Source organism: Gigantopelta aegis, chromosome 4, assembly GCF_016097555.1.
Source record: "Gigantopelta aegis isolate Gae_Host chromosome 4, Gae_host_genome, whole genome shotgun sequence".
NCBI classification, from domain to species: domain Eukaryota; kingdom Metazoa; phylum Mollusca; class Gastropoda; order Neomphalida; family Peltospiridae; genus Gigantopelta; species Gigantopelta aegis.
In genome coordinates this window covers 115,483,516-115,490,987 of record NC_054702.1, presented here as the reverse complement: position 1 = coordinate 115,490,987, position 7,472 = coordinate 115,483,516, and positions in this window count along the sequence as shown.

The window sequence follows — 7,472 nt, the reverse complement described above, 5'->3', positions numbered from 1 at the left end:
TAGAAACCAGTACTTATACTGTACCCACCCTTTACTACACAACGACTTCTAGAATCCAGTACTTATACTGTACCCACCCTTTACTACACAACGACTTCTAGAAACCAGTACTTATACTGTACTCACCCTTTACTACACAACGACTTCTAGAAACCAGTACTTATACTGTACCCACCCTTTACTACACAACGACTTCTAGAATCCAGTACTTGGACCGTATTTAAATATTTACAACAAATGACCAGTAGTATCATGTACCTATACTGTATTCGTCACCTTACCATATAATACGTTTTGTCTGGGAATCTCTAGTATGGTATTATTTCCCTACCAATCGCACATGATTTTTCCAGTACCTAATGTCTAATGTGAACCCCTACCCATCCCACTTAACGTATTTTTCTACTAATTGGTACCCACATCACTGGCTAACAAATTTAATAATGTCTACAGTATCGCCTAAAACTCTGTGGATAACAGCGTGGCTTCGTCTCTGTGCAACTGCTGGTCCAAATGAACTACTTGTACTTCCTTCTCCAGTCTAATGGCTTAGTTTGCAGATCTAGTATGTGTAATGATTTACAGCATGGAACATTCTCATAAATAATGTTACATCGTTCTACTGAGAGAGAGAGAGAGAGAGAGAGAGAGAGAGAGAGAGAGAGAGAGAGAGAGAGAGAGAGAGAGAGAGAGAGAGAGAGAGAGAGAGAGAGAGAGAGAGAGAGAGAGAGAGAGAATTTTGACTCATTATTTTTAGGAATGGGGGTAGGGAACTAATTATTATTAAATTAAGATGCGCAGATTATTATTTTTTTAATATAAAATTTAAATTGACTTTAATTAAATTTATTTCAGTCGCAGTTTAGAGCGGGCATTTCTAAAAATATATATAATATTTAAAAAAGAATTTTAGCCCTACAGGGTAAAAAGTGGAACGGTTAGCACAAGCTAAATTTTTATTTTTATTACATAAAAGGATAAACACATGATAAAAATAATAACATATTAAAAAACCGGCACGCTTTTTAAAAACATGTATCAATTTAAAATTATTTTTAAAAAGAACCAACACTAAAAGTAAAAAATAAAACAATATATACAACTCAAGCCAAGTAGTGGGAGGAAGTTTTACTGCCAGATAAATCCCCCCCCCCCCCCCCCCCATCCCAAGCCGATCTCATCCACACCCTTTCATACAACATACAACACCACACTAAAAATTCTAATTAAAATAATATATACAATTATATATAAATATAAAAAAATTGTGAATTGTTAAAAATGTATTTAAAACAAAGGTTAAACTCACCCATCTCCAATTCAATTAATTATACAATTTTATTTGAGTGGCTTAGCTTGGCTTAATAACTGATTTAACGTGTCCATACACCACTAGGGTTTTGAACACGTCTATCCCGAGTCCGGCCTCCGATAGGATCGGGGGGGGGGGGGGGGGGGGGTCTGACTCGGGACAGGGATAACCTAACAAATAGGGTCAATTTTGACATTTTGAATATTAACGCCAAACGTATAAAAAAAAAGGGGGAAAATTGGGGTTAATAAGTTTTGGCTGCGCCCTTAAAGAAAAATATTAGCATTTCTAACCTATATAAATTATAAATATAATATAATTTCGGCGCAAATTTAGATGGGCTGGTCTAAAATTAATAATAATTATAAAACAATATTCATTAAGCCCATAGGAGGTTAAAAGGAAAGGGGTTGCCAATCATATTTTAAACATTGGTGTGACCAGGTGATCCAAGGCCGAAACGCCTACGCCTATCGCCCCAAATAATGCCCTAACTCCCGGCATCCCATCACCCCCAACCCCTGAGCATCACGGAAAAAAACATGATACATCATCACATTATTGGATCCTTGATACGACAAACGCATTTCATTTTGTATTAAAATATGAAATAGCAAATAATATTTTAGTATAAATAGGATAAAATGTTTTTAGCAAATGCATTTGTATAATATTGTAAAGTTTGGATCGGTCAAACATCATTTGTATTCCAAGAGCAATGAATCCAGCATTCAGAGAATCACAAGAATATAATTAAGCTGAGCCGAGTAAATCGGATGACAAAGTAATCTAGACCTTTCAAATTAGCGGTTTTAGTATAGTTTCTTTCAAAACAATACATTTTTCTCATTGCAGAAACATTTGTTTTTAATCTAAACTGAAAGCTTATCAAATACACATCGTGAATTACAACAATTTGAACTAGTATATCTACATGTTCACAATAGGAGCGTATTAATTGTTATGGTGCACGCTATACTGGACACTAGCTGTTAGGGACACTTAATTACAACCACCTGCTTTATAAAGTCTTATGACTGCAGACAAACTCCGTTTTGCACTAATGATCTTTAAAGGTTTGGGTTTGTAAAGAAATGACCCTGGTCAGTGCTTGACGTGTAGCCCGTTCGTTTGTTATCTCAAACGGCATCAAGTATTGCCACAAAATGTTTCTTCCTGGCAATAAAATATACAAGACACTTATCTTGCGCAGCGAGCCACGCGCACAAAAGATCCGTCAAAGGAAGATGGCCGATTAAAGTGTTACGAACTGTCTCACAATCGCCTTCTGGTCGGACTTGACGTCGGAAATGGCGGTCTGACTTTAGAGCACGCAGACCGTTACCGAGTTCACCTTATCAACATATTCGCTGAAAGAAAAGCGCACTTGATGGCGTGGTAATGACAACACTTGTTTACACTTCACTTACGCTCAATCTACTGATAAGGTGCATCAGTTAAGTAGCGACCACTAACCAGTCTAACGCCCAACACGCCCCGGAATGTCGTGTCCAGTCGGTCAACAGCATTGTGTATGTTGGACCTATACCAAATAAAATCCCATAGGCGACAATGTTAACGTTTGTGTTTAAAACCTATATGCAATATATCAACCAAACCGTGACCCATAAATATCTGTACTACAACCCCTACCTCAAAGTATTAACTGCAGAAAATGGTACCTTTCATGGCTCATTTTAAGTATGACCAGATGTTTTTACAACATCCCTAGTTTCGCAAAAAATGTTAGTACTTTTTTTTTTTTTACATGTGCCCCATACATGTTCCAAGCACGTGGCTACTTGACACAGGGGTACTAGATGAAATAAAATTGTATACATTTTTAGCCCAGATGAAACTAATTTTATTTTACAACCAACACACTCACATTTATAGCCAATCACAGGACTTGTGGTGTTAACTTCTCTATCAAACGTTCGGTGCACCTCGAACTTTGACCCAGCCGGAAGTTATTTGGTTTAGTAGCTGTTTGTATGTTTAACTAAACAGGACTATCTTGTAACATTTTCAACAAATTCATTAATTTCCTTTAGGATACGAAAACAATACACATTCGGTACTTGACAATGAATGTTTCAATTGTAATATTTTAAAGGGACATTCCAGAGTTTGCTGCATTGTAAGATGTTTCCGACTAATAAAATATTTCTACGATTAAGTTTACATATTAAATATATTTTCTTGTTTAGAATACCAGTGTCTGTATATTCAATGTGTTTCTGGTCGTCTTAATATTTGTAAGAAGCCCAAACTGGATTATGTCTTCAAATAATTTCGTACGTACGAAACAATTGATTTTAGGAAATAAAACGAAATATTTAGTGTTTTAAAGACATTACATCTATAGTCCTTTCCACAGGGAACGCCTTTTTTCAAACTATGGAATTTACTACAAGTTATTTATTTCTGAGCAGATTGATTTCTAAATTGCAGAAAAAAGTTAGTATTTTTTTATTATTTTCGAAACACTTACTTTTCTTCTTACGCCAAACCAAACTGAAATTATTTACATTTTTTGTAGGAAGTTGGGACGGACTATTAGTTTTGTAGAATTTATGGAATTTACTATAAGTTTTTTTATTTCTGAGCCGACTGATTTCTAAACTAAATTGCACACAAAAAATAGTTTAAAAAAAAAAATCAAAACACTTACTTTTCTTCTTTCGTCAAACCAAACTGAAAATATTTAAAAAAAAAAAAAAAAAAAAACATTTTTGTAGGAGGATGAGTCGGACTATAGATTCAATATTTTCTCAAGATCAATATTGATGATTTAGGAAGATGTGAAGTATAGAATGTAAAATATAACGTTTTGGCTGGCGTTAGTTAATATTAATCTGATACAGTACATTTTATAGCTGCCACGACCATTACAAGGAAAATCAAAGACAAAAAAAGTTAAATATTTGAAACCTTGGAATACGCCATTACTTTCTCATTTGGTTATTTCTCCTTTAGCGCACCCATACAGCTTGTTTGGAATCCGTACATAAGACAAAAGTAAATATTTGTCCAGGTGACAAGAGCAACGCATGTCTGCTTTTAACCAACCATTTGTGAAGACAATACTAGTAATTAAATACTAGTAATGAAAACAATCGAATCACACACGCATGCTCTACCACAACACTGGCCAGCATTGTGAATCGGGTTACAGCTAATTAGTGACGAACATATGCGAAATCTTACTCGGTTAGCGCGCACTGTTAAGTATTATTGGTATGTTGAATCGAGCAGTTATGGTATGGATGATCGAAGCAACAACACGAATCATACAAAACAGTAAAACTAAAAGTACTCTTAACTTAATCTTTGTCTCCTGTGCGGCATTTGTTGAAACCTTTGAAGTTCTTATCATATTTTTGTAGTGACTATTCCCAAGTTGTACTTCACATTGGTCCTAAATAATAATACCAAAAAAGACATGCACCCCAAAGAACTATTTCGAATAATTCATTTGCTGACATGTCTGGTCTAAAATCATTAATTTTAATTTTTAACTGGGGTAATATTTTTTATTCCAAATTGTTAAAACCACAATAACATCTAACATAAGTGACTTCCTATTGAATTCAAGTAAACACTTATTCCTTGTAAAACTATTACAGTACAATCCAAAGATAAGCGAGTACTTAGTTATAATTCGGTAAAGGGTAAACCTGGTGAAAGTGCATATAAAAGATCTCTTGCTGGTTTAGGAAAATGTAGCGGGTGTCGTCTGCTGACCACGAGTCAGGATTAACAAATGTTTCACATTCAGTAGCCGATGATTAATTAACCAACGTGCTCCAGTGGTGTCGTTAGACAAAACAAACTTTAAACATTAAATTTTTTTAAGACCAAAATTATTAATATATCAATCGATTGGGCAATCTTTAAAAACAGAAATTTAGTAATCACGGAAGTATGCAATAAAGCTAAATCAGCAATATATATAACTGTAAAGTGAATGAATGAATGAATGTTTAACGACACCCCAGCACGAAAAATACATCGGCTATTGGGTGTCAAACTATGGTAATGCAAACAAATAAAGTGATGATCAACATCAATACAAAAATTCAAGATTTAAATAAATACACAGTGTAAAGAACTTTGCAAAAATACAAATATCACAGATAGATACGGACTTTTACTCAAAATTTCAATTTTGTGCTGTATTGGCCATTCTCAAAGAGAATGTTACACCCCTGCACCACGGTGAGGTTACAGCACGCGCAGGGGATAACTGAAAAGATGCTGAATCAAAACATTGGTGGAACATCGTTAATTTGTTTAAAAATGTGGTTTTATTAGTTCGACAACTACACCATTAACAACTACACCGGAAAGTTTTCCTCCCGTTACCCCCCTCTATCTGTCAATCTAAAGAGGGATTTTTTTGATGGGGCGTCTATAAAAAAAAATGGGGCATGGTTTTTTTGGGGGTAATATAAAGAAATATAAAAAAAATATATATTTAAAAAAAAAAAAAAAAAAAAAATTATAATTTTTTTTTTTTTTAATAACGTCATATGTTGTAGTGTGTCCCACCTCTGACCCCGTTGTCTTTTCACGCACACATCCATACATACATTGATGATACATGTAATCATTTCATTATAATTTAACATACAACATATACAAATTAATCACTTACCTTAAATTTGAATCAGCAAGTCTTGAACTGGAAACCCTCGGCTACTATCGGTAGCGATAATTCGTGGCACTGTTATCCAACTGCGCTAAGCAGGTGAGTTGATGATAAGTGTTCAAAACTTTTAGTCATTCGTCGTCTTCTTGTTTATGACTAATATTGTGTTATTATTTAAAATATTAATTATAATATTGATTTATGACCAGAATATAGTTATATTTATCATTGTCTGATGTCTAAATGTGAAAAGAAATCATTTTATTATAAAATATATTTTTTAATTACCGGAATTGTACGGAAATTAACGAACAAAGAGATCGTTGTATTCCGAGTATATAATACTTTCTACTAGTGATTATAAAATGACGACTACAGCGACCTGAAATTGATGTACGAGTTCATAGGTCAAAACTAACTGCACGTGCTATATCAATAGGAAAATGCATGATTCAACATACAGCTTGCATGACATGCACCACGAGATTCATGTTGTTAAAAAAAAGATAAAGGTGAGTGTTTCTTCCTACTTTGCTACATTTATAGAAATGAGTAAAAAACGTATGTTAAAAGAAAAATTAGTATCAGAAAATATTAAGAAAACTCGGAAAGATTATAAAAGTTTAAGTCTTTTCACTAGTGACAGTTCTTCTATTGACGAACCTTTCACCTCAGGCCAAACAAAATTTCGTAATAGTGATTTGTCTACAGATAAAAGTATTAGTTTGTTTTCGTCTTCTTCAAGCAGTGACAATGATGATGTGGTGATTCCTTGCGGACAAAGTGTGTCACATTTACAGCCGACGGATAATGTCAGTCAAATAAATAACAACATTTTGGAGGAACCAATAGCCAGTACGAGTACAGAAACTAATATCACTGAGTTGAACCCTTCTGTTAGCCAATTTTATAATTTCTATACTTTATCATTGAATATTTCCAGTGAAATTAAAGCTATCGAATTTTCACCTTTTAATCGTAAGTATACTTGTAGAATACAGTATTTTAAGTTTTGACAACAATGGCCGACATACTTGTGTTGATACGTTACCTCGCTTGACTTTTTGGATTCATAATAGCTAATTTGGTGGTAAGATATTTGTTAGCATACTTACCTCATATAGTTAATTTATTACATTAAAATTTTTGCAAATACTTGAAAATAAATTTATTAGTATATATCGGGGGGTAACGGGAGGAAATATTACCCATCTAGTTTTCAAATCTTTACGGGGATGGGGGCATAGCCCCGAACCCCCTAGAAACTTTGTTTTGTACTCTCGATCTCAGTCCCTCCCCCCACACACACCCAATGTCTACTTGCTTCCTTCGTGCCTGCAAAGGAGGTAGCTAATCCTTTCCGTGGGTTTCTTTTATAACAAATAAATGTTGTTTTTTTAATGTCCCCTTAGATTCTCCACAGGTAGAGCCACTGACAGTGGTTAGTTCCGTTAACATACTCCACTGATATTACGGCTACAACTTGTGAAATTCCACGATCCCATC